Source organism: Anastrepha obliqua, chromosome 1, assembly GCF_027943255.1.
Source record: "Anastrepha obliqua isolate idAnaObli1 chromosome 1, idAnaObli1_1.0, whole genome shotgun sequence".
Lineage (NCBI taxonomy): Eukaryota > Metazoa > Arthropoda > Insecta > Diptera > Tephritidae > Anastrepha > Anastrepha obliqua.
Window position 1 is genome coordinate 121,772,919 of NC_072892.1, and position 20,444 is coordinate 121,793,362.

Genomic DNA, 20,444 nt, shown 5'->3' on the forward strand with positions numbered 1-20,444 from the left:
ATAAAATAATTATTAGTGATTGTAATTATAACGTTGAAATTACATTATCAAAACGTTATTAATTATTTCACTTATGATTGATCGCGTGGAGAGGAGGCTGTGAGCCCTCGAACAGTAATTCGACGTTCGCTCTGAGATGTGGAGAATCCTTTCCATTTGGCTGCATGGGAATTCTAAAAATGATAGTCAAACACTTGTTAGTCCACATTAAAGCAAGAAGAAAACTATCGAGCAATATTCGCCGCTAGTGAATAAGATTATACTTCATAAAACTAGTATAACTCACTATTTTCAATGCCAAGCCTCTTTTTTGATATTGGGCAAATTTCATTGTACCGCGACCATACATGGAAACTTTTGTTGCTTCAACTCTCTCTGCTAATTCTCGTTTGATATTCCCGTTGCGTCAACACATCTTGCAATTGTTAGTTTTTAGTCTAAAGCCAACAAAAATACTGAGGAGAACGAGAACTGAAAGAAACGGTATTGAACGAGCATCACAAGTAACGAGTTGAAGCAACAAATGTCTCCCAGTATGAATGCAGTCTTACTAATACTCATTAAGTGCATCCAAAAAATATAATTTTTAGCTGATCTTTTTCAGTACTACTAACATATGTTTATTTATACCAGTTGATTCGTCTATTCGCCACTTGCTAATGCTTTGCGAGTCGAAGAGACCTTATGTTCGTCTTGGTTGTGCGCTTGTGTATGACATACAGTAAGCAGGGGATCGTGTCAACTCGATAATGTGGTGACAAATTAGTTTTTCAGAAGTGCTTAAAGTATGAAATTTAATTTATTTATTTTATTTATTTATATGTAAGAGTAATAGTTATAAATAACCAATACACTAAAATTTTACAAGAACTCTGGCTACTAAGGCCTTCGGCTCGAGATTCATACTTATAAGACTATTTTAGATAATTTAGAGATAATTTAGATTAAGTATTAAAAAACAAACAAAAACTTTGTGTTATTCAGGATGAAAGTAACAATAATTTTAAATATTTAGTTTAGCTAAGATTTGAAATTTAAGGAAAGCGTCAATATTATCTGAATTTGCTACTTTCAGATGGTCAGAGGGTTTGCTGCTGCCAAAAACTGTTGTTCGGATCTGACTTAGGCCAGGGCATTCGTCCAGGAGATGTTGTACTGATAAATCTGGTATATTGCAGTATGAGCATGGCGGCTTCAAGGCTCCATTTAGTAAATGACTATGAGTTGGAATTGAATGTCCGATTCGTAGACGCACAAAAGTTCTGATACCTCTGCAAGGAGAGTCAGATGGGAAAATCGGTTTAGTTCCACGGGGATTATTTAATTTGTAGTAGTGATGATAGGCGGCCCAATCATGCGTGAGTTTTCCGGCTAAATAATTTGACGCATACCTCCGTAGGTCTTTAGGAGTGAAGTGGTTAAAGAAATGTAATGGCTGCATCCGTGCTTTATTTGCACGTTCATCAGCAACTTCGTTGCCTTTGATTCCAGCATGGCCAGGAACCCACATAATTTTTATTGCGTCTTTCTTTTCATATATAATATTTCTAATCATATTGATGAGTAACATATCGTTTTTTGGGTTCTGCAAGGCTTCGATGACGGATTTGCTGTCGCTGCATATTAGATGTTTTTTGCTCGTTTGGGAGGCAAACATTACTGCTTCATGCAGTGCAGCTGCTTCTGCTGTGAAAGCTGAGCAGTATGTAGGCAGTGCACCGACAGAAATTGTGGCACCGTCGCTATTTGTCACAGCAAATGTTGTCCTGGTGTCCGATTTGGATCCGTCAGTGAATATAAAATCCCATTCTGCACGAAAAGGTTCAATAGCTTCGCTGTAGTGCTGTATGTATTCGACCGATGCTGTTTCAATTTTTTTAAGGCAGAATAATTTGTTATAGAAACAGGATTTGAGGGAAACCCACTGAGGGTATGTTGGTGTTCTCATAAGGATCGGAGTCGATATGATGTTCAATTCTTTGGCGAGTGTGATGCATCGCGACAGGACCGACGGCTTTTTGCTTTGCATTGTAAGCTGTGACGACCTTTCGACTATGTTGAATAGAAGTTTGCTCTTGCAGTGCATAATTTTTGGTATTAACATCAGCGTCTTGCTCAATACTCTGGATGCGATATCTGGTAGTCCTGCTTCCGTTAAGACAGCTTTGGTTGGGGATGTAGGGAAAGCCCGGATACATCGTCTAGCGGCTGTGTGATATGGTGCTTGCAGTAGTTTTAGATGATTTTTGGCGCAGTGTCCGTATATAGACAGGGCGAAATCAATTTTTGATAATATTAACGCTTTCGTTATATTTATTAGGGTTAAAGTATGTACAAAAAAATGTTTAGACGAAAGATATTTTATAATATTTAATCGAGATAACAAGCTTATTCTAATATATTTACAATGGTCTTTAAATGTAAGTGTTTTGTCAAAAACAACGCCGAGTATCTTAAGAGTGTTAGTGTGGGGGATTATAGTGTTAGAAACGGAAAGGGAAGGGAAGATACACTTATGTTTACGGCAGATGTGGAATGTTGCACACTTGTTCAAAGCAATGCTGGCTCCTGATGATTTAGACCATTCAGAGATCTGACTTAAAATATTTAGAAAATGAGTTTTTATCTGCGAAAGGTCGTTTAGGTTAGAGAAAATTACCAGGTCATCAGCGTAAACAAAATGACTAATAGATGGGAGTGGGGAAATTAAGGAAGTAATTTCATTAAAAGCTATGATGAACAAAATTACTGAAAGAGGGGAACCTTGAGGTATGCCATTGTGTAATTTTAAAATATTAGAATTGTAATTGTTGATACTAACAAAGAATTTGCGGTTCAGTAAAAAAGACTTAATTGTATGGTACATTTTGTTTCCAACTTTCCAGCGTTTTAATTGCCGAAGAACAATATGAGGACCTATCCTATCGAAAGCTTTTTCGAAGTCTAGGTTAAGAACTGAAACGTGTTTTCGAGAGGATAAAGCGGTTGAGGCAAAGTGTTCAAAATATAGAAGTGGATCAATCACACCAAGACCCCTTTGAAACGCAAATTGATTGTCCGATATGAAACCTTTTTGTTTAGCGTACCACAGTAACCGAGTTGAAATTATTTTTTCAAAAACTTTAGACATGCAGGGGAGTAAGGATATAGGTCTGAAGTTCGAAATAATGGTATTGGGTTTATTAGGTTTAAGGATAGGAATAATCTTTGCAGTTTTCCAGGCCTGCGGATAAATACCCTGGTTGAAAATGTTGTTATAGAGATTTACGAGTCTGTTTCTAAGATTGTATGGGAGATTTTTGAGAAGGGGATATGGGATTTTGTCCGCTCCTGGGGTTTTGCCGGTCATTGAGCCTATTGTAGTCTCAAATTCTTCTATCGTAATTGGTAAATCAGAAAGGATGGCTTTAAGGCAGGGAAAGGTGTTGTCGTAGGGTTCAGATAGGATTTTGTTCTTTACGGTATTGAAATTTGTATGGAAATTAGAAGAATGTGAATAATCCCTCCAAGTGGTTGCAAATTCTTCGGAAATATCCTGTGCACTGTAGATCGGACCTCTTTGGGAGTGGACGAATTGTATATGGTTGTGTTGGCCTGATCCTGTGAACGATTTTATGTCTGTCCAAATATGCTTGGGACTAGATGCCGGAGTGATTTTGGCCGTACGTGTTTCTAATGCTTTCCGTTTTGCTAATTTTAACTCTCTCCTAAATACAGCGTTCGCTTTTTTAAATCTTACAAGGTTGTCTAATGTTCTTCTTTGTTTATAACTGACCCACAATGATTGTTTGTGGTTTCTTAGGGATGAGAGAACAGTAGACCAGTAAGGAAGCCTTGTAGCAAACTGTTTTGATCTGGATTGAGGGATGGCAATGTGAGCAGCGGATCTGATTAATGGTTTTATGGATGAGGCCTCAGCGTTTATATTATGCAAAGATGGCTTACTGCTACATGTATCTGCCAAAAGAGAGAGGAATTTAGGCCAGTCCGCTTTGTCAGTTAAAAATTTTGCTCTAAGCTTAACTTGGTATTGGATCGGTAGGTTGAGGGTAGTAACTAGGGGGAAGTGATCACTGTTATGTAGCTCGTCAAGTGTTCGGGATGACAATTTGGGTCCTAGGGAGGCGGAAGCGAGGATAATGTCAGGATGGGTGAAGGAGCCATGAGTGGAAAAGTGAGTGGGTGAACCGTCGTTAAGGACGATCAGGTTGTTGGATAGGACAATATCTTCAATTATTTCGCCTCTACGGTTTGTTGATGGAGAGCCCCAAAGTGGGCTCCAGGCATTGACATCACCGAGAAAGATGTAGGGAGGGGGAAATAAGATTAGGATATTTTGAAGTTCCCTGCTATTAAAAGTCTGATTGGGCGGAATATAGCAGGTTATAATTGACAATTTAAAGCCAATGTCTATTTCAACTGCTAACGCGGAGATGTTGGATGAAATGGGGATAGCTTTATGTGCGAAAGATTTTTTTACAAAAAGGGCAATGCCTTGTTTGCATGAAGAATTTTGAGGGAGGTTGTGGAAATAGCTATTGTACTTGATTGGGGAAAAAGCTGTTTTGTTGTGTGGGAGGTGTGTTTCTTGCAGAGCAATAATATCGGGAGAAAATTCATTTATGAGAATGTTAAGGTCTGGATAATTGTTTAGTAGACCATTTAGATTCCATTGCAAAATTTTCATTGTTTAATCTGAGATATTATCAGATAAATAATCGGATTGGGATATTTTATTTAATGTAGAAATATTGTATGAAGAAAATTTCGAATTATTTAAGTCATCGACTGAATTTATTGGTGCTATAGTTTGATTTGAGAGGTTAGGGCTTATATTAGTGTGACTGTTGCTTTCTGCATTAAGGCTTGCACTGTTGTTAGTGTTAAAGCTATGTTGATTGTTTTTGTTGTTGTTTGTAACTATGGATAGAGATGTAGAAAACAGGTTTGTATTACTTTGTTGTTGGTTACTTGAAATGCAATTTTCGGCTATGGAAAGAGGTGGTGAAGAGGTTTGTTTGTCACTTTGTTGTTGATTATTTGAAATATTGTTAGAGAGTGAAGGAAGAAGTCGTGAAGTTTTGGAGTTATTTTGCTGTTGAATATTTAATATCTTGTTTGTAGCTGCAGTAGGGAGAGGAGAAGAAATAAGAGAATCTTTAGTTACAGTAGAAAAGGAAGTAGAGTACTCGTTGAGTTGAGGTGGAATTTGCAATTTATGTATTCTTATTGCTTCTCTCATTGAGCATTTATTGTCAGTTTTTATTACAATAATCTCTTTCATTTGCTTATACTTTGGGCAAAGCTTGCTGGAAGCGGAGTGGTTTCCAGCGCAGTTTACGCAGAAGATTCGAGTGCAAGGTACTGGAAGATGGGGAGGAAGAGCGCACATATCGCATGCTGGTGTTTTCTGACAGCGTTTAGCTGTGTGCCCAAGCAGTTGGCAGCTCTTGCATCTCATTGGATTGGAATAATATGCTCTTACCTTAGTTGTATACCAAGAGACATCGATTTTTTCTGGAAGATAGTAAGAATCAAATGTAAGGAGTACAACTCCGCTGGGAAATGATTTGCCCTCATTGTATTTCTGAAATTTATAAACACTAACTACTCCTTGATCTTTAAGGTTTTCCACTATTTCGCTCTCTGGTATTTCATTTAAGCACGGAGCGTAAATGGTGCCCTTGGAATAATTAAGGGTATTGTGAAGGTCAATGTTAACTTTACAAATTCCATTTAAATGTTTGGTTGCCAGAAATTTCTTAGCAATATTGGAATTTTTCACCATTAATAAAAGATTTCCATCTTTTAAATCCGTGATTTTCATAGGTTCTGAGCTTATATTTTGCAGGGCTTTATGCACTGCAAAACACGAATATTTCTTCAGGGGCTTATTATTATCAACAGCACTTACCTCGAGATATTTTGGGTTGTCTTTTTTTACTGTTGGTAAAGATGGAAAAAACTCTGTAGTTACTGATTTTGCTTTTTTCCTCTTTGGTTGGGGACTAGGGGATAACAAGGAAAACCTGTTATTCCCTAGTGGAGGTCCCTCTAGGGACATTTCGGCTTACACTCCAAAAACAATTAATCAGCAGAGGCAAAATCACACGAATTAGTAAGTAAATGAGAAAATTGGAAAGTAGAGAAAAGAATAATCGCACTGACGAGAAAACACAACTTCGCTGTGGAAACGACCGTATGGTTCGGAAGGCAGTCGATGACTGATGAAATTTAATTATTTGTTTTAATTATTGATTACTTTAAATGCATTTACAATGGAAGTATGATACAATAAAAATATTATTTTACATATTAAGCATCCCTACAATGAAAGTTTGGACTAGTCTCACACAGTGCTCTCCACCTATAGCACTTATGTTCTGGCTGCCAAAACTGAAAATAAAGGCGCAAAATCTTCCATCTTACTTATGACGATAATACAAGTAGATTTGTGTATTGGCAAGTAAGATATTTTCTCCACCAAAATTTTGACAGTGTGAAAAAATATATCTTCAAAATTTCCCATAAAACGAATGTAGCAAAAATATTTCAAATATTTGTTTTCACAAAATTTTTAATTGCCATGTACATATTTATATTACTTTGAACATATCCCTCTTTTGCTGCCAGTGTCCTCATCGCAGAGGGCAAAATGTTAAGAAAAACGGCTTCAAAGTTTTCAATTTACTACATAAGTATCATTGTATTTTTTACGCAGGAAGAGTTTGTGGTAATTTTCGCATATTTATCTAAAATAATTTTTTTTATTTACACACACAAGCAAAAGCTCAGAAAAATTTCGCATTTTTTGTTCAAATGCATTTTTTGCTGAATAGTGAATGTTTTACTCTGTCTCAAATAAGCCAGTTTTTGATCAGCTTGCTAAAATATTGACTGTTAACTGATAGTTAATTTACTTCCAGATCTGATCATATGTATGTATATAACATATAAACGACCAAGAGTTACACCCGGTAGATTCCGTTAACTAAATTCACATAGCTTATTTCCCCTCACAACAAACCAATGTTAGTTTGCTTGCGTAATGAAATAATCCAGCTGAGTATGAATAACGGAATGCGCCGGCATTGCATCCTCTTGTTCTTACATGTTTTTTGAAAGCATTGTACGGGAGCGCAAACGGTATTCTTCTATAAAAGATGAATGCAAATTTAATAAATAATAATTCAATGAATTAAGTGAGAGACGCCAAATATAATAAATTGATCAAATATTTATTGCATAAATGAATTAATAAATTAATTTATCAAATATTTATTACATATGTAAATGCAATAATAATTCAATAAAGGCGAGATTTACATATGTGCATTCAATTTGAAGAAATATGAAGGAAACCGAGCCAACTTTACGTCCTAGCGCAATGAACTGCCAACGTGAGCAATTGAGATATTAATCAATAAATTTCTAAATCTGGTAAACAATGAATATTACAATATTAAATAACAAATTCGTGTAGGTGCATCAATACCTATTATCTCATTGAAGTAAATTGTGACTGTCGATATAACTTCGGATGCTAATTGAATAGGTTTTTAATTTGATATGCACACCTATTATTCTGATGCTAAATAACGTTGGAATTGTTAAAAACTCAAAAACTTCCAATAGCGAGGGTTGCGGGATAGGTTCTAAAAAAATCACTTTGTCTTAATTAAAATACTTCTTTCTGATCGTTAGATTCGAAATGGGGACGATCCTAAATTCTGCTTCACAATATTTTTTTTTGGGTAAAAATTCTGGAAAGAATATGAAATGAATGAAATAAAAACAGCCCAAAATTTTTGGGTCATAATTCTGTAGACAAAAATATTATAGATTATTTCAATTTGTTTGTAGAAAAAACTAAAAAAAATTATTTATCGCCGTAACTACTGATAAAAATGCGACAAACAATAAGATGTACATGAAAATCCATATTCGGAGGCATGGCATGGCAAACATGTTTACAGATGGCGCGAAGTTGGGCGGAAGAGGTGGTAAAGGAGTATACAGCAAAGAGCTCCCTATTCAGCTCAAATTTAGGCTTCTGGATCACTGTAGTGTCTTCTAAGCAGAGGTAGCCACAATTATTGGGTACGGGAATAAATTTCCGCCTTCGTGAAAGAGGTGTCGCTGATTTGAAGGTATATATTTGAGGTCCCGATTTGACATTCGTTTGAAGCGTAAAAATCCTTTTTATCTGAGTGTGTGGTTTCGACCCTTCCAAAGGGGCAATTTCGAAGTGAGTGATACAAATCGCGAAGGGGCATCAAAAAAATTGTAAGATACTCAACTACAATAAATATTAATGAAGAAGCATGTCGATCCCCTGATGATATGTCTAAAGAGTTGGATGTTGACAGATCAATCGCCAGTAAACATTTGCACGCGATGGGAGTGACCGAAAAAGCAGGGTGCCACATCAATTGAAGGAGAGAAGTATCGAGAGACGTTTGGCGTAAGATGCTTCTTGAACGGCAGAAAAAAAAGGTTTTCTGCATCGCATCGTCATTGGCGATGAAAAATGGATCTATTATGATAGCCCTAAGCGTCGAAAATATTGGAGCCTGCCAGGTGAACCAGGTCCATCGACAGCGCAAAAAAAATATTCATGCTTCTAAGGTTATGTTGTGCACCCGGTGGAATCAGAAGAGTGTCATCTATTTTGAACTCCTTAAACCATCTGCAACCATCATTGCCGATCGTTGCCGTCTGCAGCTAATGCATTTGAATCGAGCTCTCAAAGAAAAGCGGCCGAAAAGGGATGGTAGACATGACAAACTGATTTTGCTGCATGATAACGCCAGGCCACACGTTGCTAAATCGGTCCAGAAATATTAAGAAGGACTGAATAGACAAACCTTGCCTCACTCACCGTATTCCCCAGACGTTGCACTTTCGAATTACCATATGTTCCCCTCAATGCAATTAGCCCTTATTGGAGAGTGGTTCACTTCTTACAAGAGCATCGCAAACTGGCTCAATGAATGGATCAAGTCAAAAGGACTCGAATTTTTCGTCAGAGGAATCCGTATGCCGCCGGTAAGATGGAGTAAAGTTGTGGCTTCCGATGCCACATACTTCACATTGGCTAAAAAAGGACGGAAACTTATTCCCATACCCAATAAGAAAGCAGTGGAGTGGTTGATGACTTCTGTAAAGGACCTACATATCTGCTCCGACAGCCAAGCGGCAATTCGGGCCGCCGCTCAGCGAGCGCTGGGCTAGTGCGCAAGATTCCTTGTTTAAGTTGTGAGATTCTTCTAGCCACGAGTAGATTGGAAGCGCTTGAGGGAAATTCCAAGGCTAACAAAGCTGCAGCTCTCAAATTCGGTAGGTATCCTTACCGGACATTTTCCGTTAGTTGTCTATGCGGTGAGACTTAGGATTGCTTCAAGTCATTTCTGCAGAAGGATGAGGTGGAATCATCTCAGAACCTTCTTCTCAGCTGCCCTGCTCTTGTTTAAGAAAAAATTTAGAAATCTGGGCTCTCATTTTTTTGCTACACCTGCGGATATTTCTGGTTTAAATTAACACGCCTCGTGAAATTCATCTGTAACTTGAAGGGGTTAATACAAAAGTAATTAACCACTGTCGGTCGTCATTCTCTAATCAAAGGCCCCTTCTTCCTTTTTCTACCAGTTTGGTTATTTTCCATCTGTTCCTTCCACTCCTGTATAGTATCACAATGGACGAATTTCGATTCTTTGTCCAAGTGGGCCTCCTCGGTTGGCCAGCCTATAATTCTGATTGGAAAGTTTGAAAATAAAGTTTGGTATTTGAATTTATATTGCATTATGTTAGACAATGATCTATAAAAATAAATAAAATTGTGTAAAACAAAATATAATGAGCAATAAAATATACGAAAAATTACAAAAAAAAAATTCTCACTTTTTATAAATAAAGTAATGTAGAAAACTTATAAATAATTACGTATTTCATATATTAATATTTATGAGAGAATTTTATATAAAATTCCGCCAAAAAATCTTGGTTGCGCGCCTTGTCACACCTATACGAGCACATTTTATACACTTAAGTGAACGTTAAGCACCTCCATGACTCTTCAACATTCCCTCATTTCCTTTCGTCAAATAATTATGCACAACTAATAACTTGAAATTTTTTCTCTATTCTTCTCATGATTCAATGATTTGCAAAAAATATAATATATTTCTGTAAATGTGCCAACAAAAAACCAGATATGATAAACAAGGAAGAAGAAGAACGGAATTGTTCTAACCGGTGAAAAAACCTGAAAAGAAGAGTTAGTAACACTTGACAACTGTGAAACGTAAAACCAACTTTAAACGCAAAAAATACGCGTGCAATGGAATTATAGAAATAAAAACAATTCATCTACTTTATAGCCTTTTTAAATGTTTTTTTAGAGGTAAATTCCTCAGATCGTATCTGCATATCTACTAGCTCTGGGAGTGGCACTGAATATCCTTAGTGTTTTGGTAATTAGTTGACTAACATCTTTGCTTTCGCTAAATAACGCGATATGTCACACCGCACTACGCTACGCTACACTCAACCGGAGTTCTGGTTGTTGTTCTTTGTTGTTTTTTATATGTTTATATACCGGGTGTCGCATTAAGATCATATCATCTCCAAGCGACAGTCATACGGCGATGTCATGTAAAGACATTGCTGTTTGGTCATGGATTTTTACACTCAAGGCATAGAGATTAAGAAAATTTACGCAAACAGTATGAACATGTCGTGGATTTAGTGAGAGTGTTCCATAGAATCCTTCCACCACTTCGAGCTGAAAGCTTCCGATGCTACGCAGCGTTAGTTTTAATTTATACAATACTAGCAAACCCGGCCCCCTTCGCTGGGCACACTAAATAGAATAGATATGGTTTAGAACAGAAAATATATGGTTTTCATATTATTTATTTCTTTATTCTTTATTCAAGCGCTTTGGCATAAACAATATTTTTTGTTTGAGTAAATATAAGATATAAATTGAAAATCAGGAAAAAAGAAGATTGTTTTTAAATTTCAAATCAACGCATATGAATAAACAATCGTCTTTTTTCCTGATCATCCATGAATTTTTCGTTTCAATTTATATGTTTTATTAAGCATTCGAGCTTTTTTAACCATTATCCATTTATATTTATCAAAAAAAAAACGAAAAAAAATTTTTTTTCCACGAACACATAATTTCATTCGGATTTCACATTAAATTCTCAAATTTCGTAAGAAATTATTCACTGTTCCAAAATCCACTCCAAAAAAATTCACAAACAATTTTTACATGTTGCCCTTAACTTACTTAACAATGTGCATAAGTTTGGTTTAATTCGGTGCAAAGACACGGCGGGTCCACGTTTTGGCATATATTTCCAGATCCCAGTCATCAATAGGTATGAAAATTACCCCGTATTAAAGCACTTATCAACAGCTTTCATTTGATACCCATATTGAACATACACATCGGAAGGTTACCCGGGTCCACGTTTTGACCTATATCTCGAGACCCTATGTACCAATAGGTATCCAAACTATACGGAAACCATCTTCAATACCTTCTTAACAATGTGTGTAAGTTTGGTTTAATTCGGTGCAAAGACACGGCGGGTCCACGTTTTGGCATATATTTCCAGATCCCAGTCATCAATAGGTATGAAAATTACCCCGTATTAAAGCACTTATCAACAGCTTTCATTTGATACCCATATTGAACATACACATCGGAAGGTTACCCGGGTCCACGTTTTGACCTATATCTCGAGACCCTATGTACCAATAGGTATCCAAACTATACGGAAACCATCTTCAATACCTTCTTAACAATGTGTGTAAGTTTGGTTTAATTCGGTTCAAAGACACGGCGGGTCCACGTTTTGGCATATATTTCCAGACCCTAGTCATCAATAGGTATGGAAATTACCCCGTATTAAAGCACTTATCAACAGCTTTCATTTGATACCCATATTGTACATACACATCCGAAGGTTACCCGGGTCCACGTTTTGACCTATATCTCGAGCCCTATCCACCAATAGGTATCCAAACTATACGGAAACCATTTTCAATACCTTCTTAACTATGTGTGTAAGTTTGGTTTAATTCGGTTCAAAGACACGGCGGGTCCACGTTTTGGCATATATTTCCAGACCCTAGTCATCAATAGGTATGAAAATTACCCCGTATTAAAGCACCTATCAACAGCTTTCATTTGATACCCATATTGTAAATACACATCCGAAGGTTACCCGGGTCCACGTTTTGACCTATATCTCGAGCCCTATCCACCAATAGGTATCCAAACTATACGGAAACCATCTTCAATACCTTCTTAACTATGTGTGTAAGTTTGGTTTAATTCGGTGCAGACACGGCCGGTTAGCGAACACACACAAAAAGTAGACTTTATTTTATATATAAGATTTTTTTCAGTTTGTGTCCGAAAAATCCAAATATCTTACGGAACCCTATTTTTTTCCAAAATAAAATGTAATCCATGTTACTCCTGGATAATGTAGTTTTCGAATGGTGAAAGAATTTTTAAAATCGGTCCAGTAGTTTTTGAGCCTATTCGTTACAAACAAACAAACAAACAAACAAAGTTTTCCTCTTTATAATATTAGTATAGATAATAATTTCATTGTTATGTAAGCTGTAATAAATTAAAATTAAAATAAAAATAAGATAAAAAAATTAAAAAAAAAAATAAAAAATTAAAAAAATAATAAAAATATAAAGAGAAAATTAAAAAAAAAAATCAAATAAAAATCCTTCCACCACGTAACGCCATCGTACTCAGCAGTCGAAATTTTCACAAAGTACCTATAGTTTGAGCCTAATTTTTACTAATTTACTAATTTTTTAATCTGCATTGCATCTTCATAAAGCTGGAATTGATGGTGCCGTAGCCATAACGTTGTGACCGTAACCGTAACCATAGTCGCAACATTTCACCATTTGTCAATTAGTCATGCGGTAACCATAAACAGCTGATATTGAAGTAAAACTAATGATAACATTAGCATTTTGCCACAAAAACATGGATAATTTTCCACTAAGTCAACTGATTTTTCGTTGCTCGTTTTTAATATTCAATTTTTTTTCACAAATATTAAAACAAATGTAAGGTATTTTACAGGTGCTTATGGTTATGGAGAAAAACTAAAATTCTATAAATACATACGACTAGGGTTATGGTTATGGCGTTATGGTGCGGCACCTATCATAACAGCTCATTACTATGATTACGGTTATGGCTACGGTACGGCACCACTAATTGTAGCTTAAGCTTCAACACAACAGTAAATATTTGGTGTGAAGCGATTCGGCTATTCTTCTTCGATAATGCGACTGACGATTCGGCTACAGTAAACAGTGTTCGTTAACGTGAATTGATTTGTCTGGCAGAACATAACTTGATAGCAAGTCGCAATCAGGCTTGCTTTCTATGGAAGACCACAAGTTGAAAGTTAAAGTATTTATGACATTTATTTATATTGGAAAAGAAAGTCCAAAAATTATCGCACGCGAAATGCTTTTAATAAAATTTTAATTCCAGAGTAATACACTAATACATGGATGAGTCAAATATTGTTGAGCGCGCGATAGCAGGTTTTACACCAAATTTCTATATCAAGGTGGAAGTAGCCCACCATGTTTCGGGCGAAATAGCTCTATCTGCGTATCTAGTATGTACCTCGTCTCTGTGAGTGTCCCCCATTTGCTAGAGCAAGGCTACCAATTTTAGGTTCCGATGTCATGAGAACAAGTAAAATTCGTCAAAGAATCTAAAAAATTCTCACAGTTCTAACTACCTCCATTTCTCTAATCTATTCTATATTTTTCCTTCTGTTACTTCACTCCCTCGTCCGAGACGGAAGATACATTGCTCAGCAAACGGCAGAACGGTTATGTACACCATAAGTTGACCTGAGCGCGCGAAGAAAACTTTTCACAGAGCGTCGATTTTTGTAACACGATTTGTGAACGTTGTTGAGGCGTAAGTCTTTCCATGATTAAATATCAATAAATATTGAAAAAAATTATGCATTTAGTTTGGCAATAGTTATGCGTGATCTGTCGAAAACCCCTTTTGGAAGAAGTACATCCAATCTGATCAACTTTTATATGCATTTTCAGGCAACCAAGCGACCATCAAAGTTCTCTTTAATCCAAAGTTTACCTCTAGGCTTGTTAAACAGAGATATAGGTAACACCTTTCAGCTTCTGACGGAAAAAAACAGAGATCTACTGTCATCCTTACCTGATGATAAAATAGATAAAGATAAGGGATCGGAAGCCTTCCGTGAGCTTAGCTGGTTATATTCCAGTTTTTCATTTACTCAGTAAGTGAGCTCAGAGCGTAGTAGCTATAATGTGAGCACATCCAAAGCAATTTAGTTATCTGCTCGATAGAAGCAGTATTTAGCAGTTAGGTTCCTTACTAGTTACCTAAGTGGTCACAGTTTGCAGTGTTTTCACATACACATGTAAGGTCTGGCCACAGAAACGAATGCCCGGCTTGTGTTGAAGAGATTGAAACACTTGAACTCCTTCATGGTCGAAATAAGTCTACCCTGTTAACATGAATGTTAGGAAGACTGTTTGTTTCTTGAGCAGCTAGTGTTACGGGGTTATTACAAAATGTATTTTTAAGTCTAACTGTTCTATCGTTTTCTTCATTTTCTTTTACAAAATACTGAAATTGAGTTCAAAGGCAATGCAATGCGAAATTAAAACGAAACTTGAAGGGAATTTCAAGAAAAATATCAAGTCCATCGGCATCAATATCCGACGCGCCATTGTTGAAAAAGAAAATGTCATTACAAGAATTTATAGGAAATTGTATTATAATTATAATCGCCATGTCTATAATCTTTATTAAGCCTAACAAAGTCTTGGAAATTTTTCAAATGAACACTGAGTTTTTTCATATTGAAATAGGCTGCCTTACTGGGATATTCTAATTATTACTTGTTCTTCTGCGCAAAGGTGACAGAACGAAACCACATTTGCCTCGATTAAATGACTCAGTTCGTACAATCCCATTTTAATAACTTCGTGTTATTATTTTCATAGTTTTCACGCGTATTCATACATCTCTTTTTCTAAATCATCTCTTTTTAATTTCAAATTATTATGTTAATTGACAAAATGCGTGCTAAAGTCAAGGGAAACTGGAATGGCTCTTGCCGTTGGGATTAGTGGTGAAGTACAAAAACATTTTTTTAAATAGTGTTTTAATAAAAATAATAATAGTGGAATAATATGTATGTATATAGTATGTATAAATATGTATATAGTTCATACGCATATTGCTTCACTTTCATAAACCTCTGTACATAGGTAGTTGCCAATAGAATGATTGTAATATTTACTATATCAAGCATCCCACGCTTTTAACTCTAATTTGAATTATTCTATTTGTATCTTAATTTTGGTTATAATTCTGTTCTGAGGTAGTTGACTATGACTGATCCTTCGATTTGCTATTACTTCATTATAGGTCCCTTTGCCATTAAAACTTATTTTCTACTTTTTAGTTCGATTAGCAATAAAAGCGTGTTTTTTAGTTTTTTTAAACTATTTTTTATTTAAACAAAAATTTATGTTTTGTTGATGAACATTTTTTTGTAATTTCTTCATCTTTTCATACTATCACATACGTTTCTTTTTTAAATGATACGCATTTAGCTTGGGGATGACTTAGCTAAAAGAATTGGAGTTTGTTGAGCTATCAATCACACATTTTTAATTTTTTTTAGACTTAAATTTTTATTTTATTTTGATTGAAACTTACTTTCTATTCTTGTTCGCAAAAATTATCTAACCAATTCTTATGTATTTTTAGGTTTTTTTATATTTAGGTTTTTTTCTTTTTAATATTACTTTAGTTATTTTATACTTCTGTAGCCATCAAAAGTAGACAATACCAGTTGAGAGCAAAATATTTAGTTTTTTATACGGTCGTTATCAATAACACTTTTTCTTTTTTTTTGTTGTTGTAGCCGCATATATATTCCTCATAAATGTACGGGGAATGCTGCTGGAGTGACAGTTCTTGGTCGGATATAATTCCAGATTGTTCCCCTAACGTGGAATCGACTGTCATGGGAACGTCATTACATTTTCTTCTTCTCCGATTATGCGGTTTTGATCGAGTTTACGAAAGGGCGCCATTTGTTTCTTGCTGAAGTAAACGAATTCCCTTACTACTTCAAAATCATAAGAGCTACTTCGCCTTGTCCTCGTTCGTCACCAGACCCCACTAGTTTTGCTTTTTTTAGCGGTTGATTTTAAATAAACAGAGCAAATTTTTTACTATATACTACGTGCACTATCCCATACCCGCAGTAAACAAAAACAAAATATTACAGGTACTTATAAGTACTCGCCCAGTAAGATAAGAAAGTTTGGTACTGTAAAAATTTGGTAAATAAATTAGTAATATAAAGGGTTTTTCAATAACAGGTGTTATCTATCGCTATCGAGAGATGATTAACGATTTTTTATGGTCGGAATTGGATGGTATTGATCTGGGCAACGTTTATTTTCAACAAGACGGCGCTACGTGCCGTACAAGCAACGAAACCATTGATCTTTTACGGGAAAAATAACCGGACCGTGTTATCTCTCGAAGAGGTGATCACAATTGGCCACCGAGGTCTTGTGATTTAACACCTTGTGACTTTTTTCTTTGGGACCACGTGAAAGAGAGGGTCTACTATAACTGCCCAGAGTCGATTCAAGACCTCAAAGGGGGAATTCGTGAGGCTATCGAGGACATAGGGCAGCAACTTTGCAATTCGGTTATGGAAAATTTCATGAAAAGGATATTGTCCTGTAAGCGTGGTCGTGGTGGTCATTTGCCTGATGTTATTTTCCTCTATTAATGTCATACCTTCCTCTTTATAAGGAAATAAACATCCGATTATTTATATTAAAAAATAGCATTTTTCTTTCAATATCAAAATAGCACCTCTTATTGGAAAACCCTTTATTTAAATTTATAATTCCAATTTTTTTGAAAAATTATAAAAAGAGTTCAGTTTTGAATACGTAGGGTAGAATAATCTGCAAAATTTGCACAATTGTTTTATTAGATAAACCAGCAATTAGTTGTCGCAAGCTTGAAATTCCCCGAAGCCATGAATTCGCTATTCTTTGTTTTCTTGCAATATTTGAACAAAATTTTTAGGTAGTATTTTTCAACTTATCGGCGCTTATATATTCCACTCAAGTATGCCATAAAAAATCTTTTGAAATATAAATAGTGTGTATGTATGTACATTAAAAATCTTATCATACGATAATTTATTTGTACGATATTGAAATTCTTAAGCGCTTCACTCCGCCACACGCCATTTGCGGCTATGCAGAACCACTAGCGCTACGCTGCGATGTGTTAGTATATTCAAACGCTTCACATGTTCACCACATTCTGTGCTATTTACATATACACACATACATATGTAGGTACACTTATCTATGCTTACTAATATCGTCCATCTTATAAGCGAAGTCAGGTGCTGTGGCTTAACAGAAGAGTAATTTTATTACCAGCCAAAATTTGAGAGCATTAAATTCAGAAACCCATTACCAATGGATGATTAAAGTTTACAAATGACAAATGCTGAGTTATAACATATAGGAAATTCACTAATAACACTTTCTAATCAAAAAACGTTTTGCCTACATGTCTCGCTCCAAAGTTATGCTAAATTCATTTACGAATAAAACTCAAATTGAATAAAAAAGGTTATTTCAAAATTCCTCCATACTCATGCTGTAATATTTTTAGCTCTTAGCATTCGTTTTGTCATAAATGAAATGAGTCGCAGCGATCAGCAATTATGTACTCAAGCACTGCTCCACGGCCCCTAAGCAGCAGTTGTTGCAGCATAATGCAGCAAAAATCAACCGATAGACATGAATACGTAGTTAGGTAGAGGCTTCAACCATCGCGAAAGGTGTAGAATTTGGCTTAGCCGACTGGCCGACTGAAAAACACATCATTTATACTAATTGTAGGTGCAAACATATATACGTACGTATATATGTAGATGCGTGCTAGGGATACAGTGTTAGTGAGTATTGGTAATCCCGAAAATTCGGAACAATAGTTCGGTGTAGCGAAGATGGTACTGAAATGAAATTGTTTTTTGTTCCATGAAAATTTAATGAAAATACTACTGAATTTGTTTCCTTGTAAATAAAAAGAATAAGTGGATTAATATATTATTTCTAATTATAAAGCGTTTTATAATAAGTGCACTCGAACTTGGATAGCATACAAGGGCCATTTTTGTAAAGACTGGGTGAGTAGGTCTTGACAATAAACATACGGGCCGCCCAAAATCAATGGTCACCGAAAAGTCCATCGAAACTGTTCGTAAATGTATCAAAAATGAATCAAAATGATCGTTGAAATTCATGGAATCGGAGTTGAATATTTCCAAAACATCGATGGATCGCATTTCAACTGATCATTTGGGCTTACGAAAGGTCTGTGCACGTTTCATTCCGCACAAATTAACTGAAGACCAAAAATTGCTCAGAATTCAACATTCGAAAGACCTCATTAAAGAGGCCAAAAAAGATGAGAACTTCCTTTACAACATTGTAACTGGTGATCAAACGGGGTGTTTCCAACATGAGCCTGAAACTAAGAGTAAAAGTGCCGAATGAAAGGCCCCAGACGAACCACCATCCAAAAAACGCGTTTGGAGAAATCAAAAATCAAGTCGATGCTCATTTGTTTTTACGATTCCAAGGGGATTGTCCACAAGGAGTTCATGCCAACGGACCAAAACGTCAATGCAATTTTCTGTCTTGGCGTTTTGAAAGGTATGTTGCATCGCATTCGCAGAATTCGTCCTGAATACCGCGAAGGAGGAAGCTGGCGCTTATAATGCACCATCTCATCGATCCACTCTTGTAACCGATTTTTTTACACCGATAAGAGAATTCGGGAGTCGGGATTTTAGGAAGGTGATAAGAGACTCTCGATGAAAGTCGTTTGATGTCTGTCTATAAACTGCCTGATTCGTTAGTTGTAGGTGCATTCGATTCTAGGTCTCGTCAGTATAATCGAAGATGTCTCCAGACTCACATGGGAGGTGACTCAGCCTCTAGCAAGTGTCTGCAGGGGGATACCAGTGGCAGCAGCTCAGCAGGAATTGCTTGCTGAGCATCTTACTATGCTCATTAACTGGTAGAATGAAAGCCTCGGCGGTAATGACGCATCCGCCTTACCAGCTTAATATTACCTGATTATATGATACCTAATGATTTTATTTTGTTCTAAGAGGTATGCCAATTAGTCAACCCATCACGTGTTGGCTGAAGTGACAATGCTACTTGTCCCACGCAGTTTGTAGGTGGAGAGGGGTATGCCTACAATCTCCATACCAAGAGGGAGGTGAGTGATAGTGCCATGTCTCGCTGATTTGTCTGTTTTATGATTTATTGGTATGTCACTATGCCTATCAATTGGATTCGAAATTATTCCGTCATCTCGTTAAGAGATGCTCAGCATTTGCGAGCAATGATGGAATTAGTGACAACCCACCAAGAGATTTAATCGCTTCTTGGTAATCGGAGTAAATATAGACTTCTGTTTTTAACCAGACACTGATCTCATTGACGGCTCGAATTTCAGCCTGAAGTACGATACAGTGGTTAGGAAAATGAGCCGAAACGCTTACTTTTGGCTTCTTACAGTAGACATCAAAGCAAACTTTATCGTTAAGTTTTGCGCCATCAGTAAAGAACCGTAAGCAGCTTTTCCGTCCTGGTATGTTGTCAACCCACTCTCGTCTAGCTGGAATTCTATTACTAAATAACCTGTTAAATTATACTTCATTTTAAGCACTAGTCAACAGGATTGATTGGACTCAGATCGAGTGTTATGACCGGATGTCCAACAATTTAATTTTTATAAAAGAAATAAATTGAACCAAAACTTTAAAAATCCGTACAAATTAACTTTTATATACATATATATAATTGGGGCGTACCCCCTTTTTGGGTGTTTGGCCGAGCCTCTCCTATTTGTGGCGTGCGTCTTGATGTTGTTCCACAAAAGGAGGGACCTACAGCTTCAAGTCGACTCCGAACGGCAGATATTTTTATGAGGAGCTTTTTCGTGGTAAAAATACACTCGGAGGTTTGCCATTGCCTTCCGAGCGACGACCGCTATCAGAAAAAACGTTTTCTTCATTTTAGTGTTTCACCGAGATTTGAGCCTACGTTCTCTCTGTGAATTCCGAATGGTAGTCACGCTCCAACCCATTCGGCTACGGCGGCCGCCAATTTCCAATTTACACTTATTGTCACTATTTACACAATAAAACAAAATTGTCTTATCTGCTCGGATTTCCGAATTACCAAATATCTAAGCATTCAATAATTTTTTAAGCCTTCAGCCAAGCCAAGCGTTATGGTTTTTC

At 36.3% G+C, this 20,444-nt stretch overlaps 1 protein-coding gene across 2 annotated transcripts in view; it reads left to right on the forward strand.

The window, feature by feature from the left end:
• LOC129235924 (elongation of very long chain fatty acids protein AAEL008004) overlaps positions 1-20,444 on the forward strand; it is a 69,888-nt gene that overhangs the window by 32,043 nt on the left and 17,401 nt on the right. The window contains exon 1 of one of the 2 annotated variants that reach the window (XM_054870009.1): positions 7,229-7,400. The exons of the other annotated variant lie outside the window; for it this stretch is intronic. The gene's annotated coding sequence lies outside the window, so the exon portion shown is untranslated. Of the gene's footprint in view, positions 1-7,228; positions 7,401-20,444 lie in introns of those variants that run through there. 2 annotated transcript variants of the gene reach the window in all.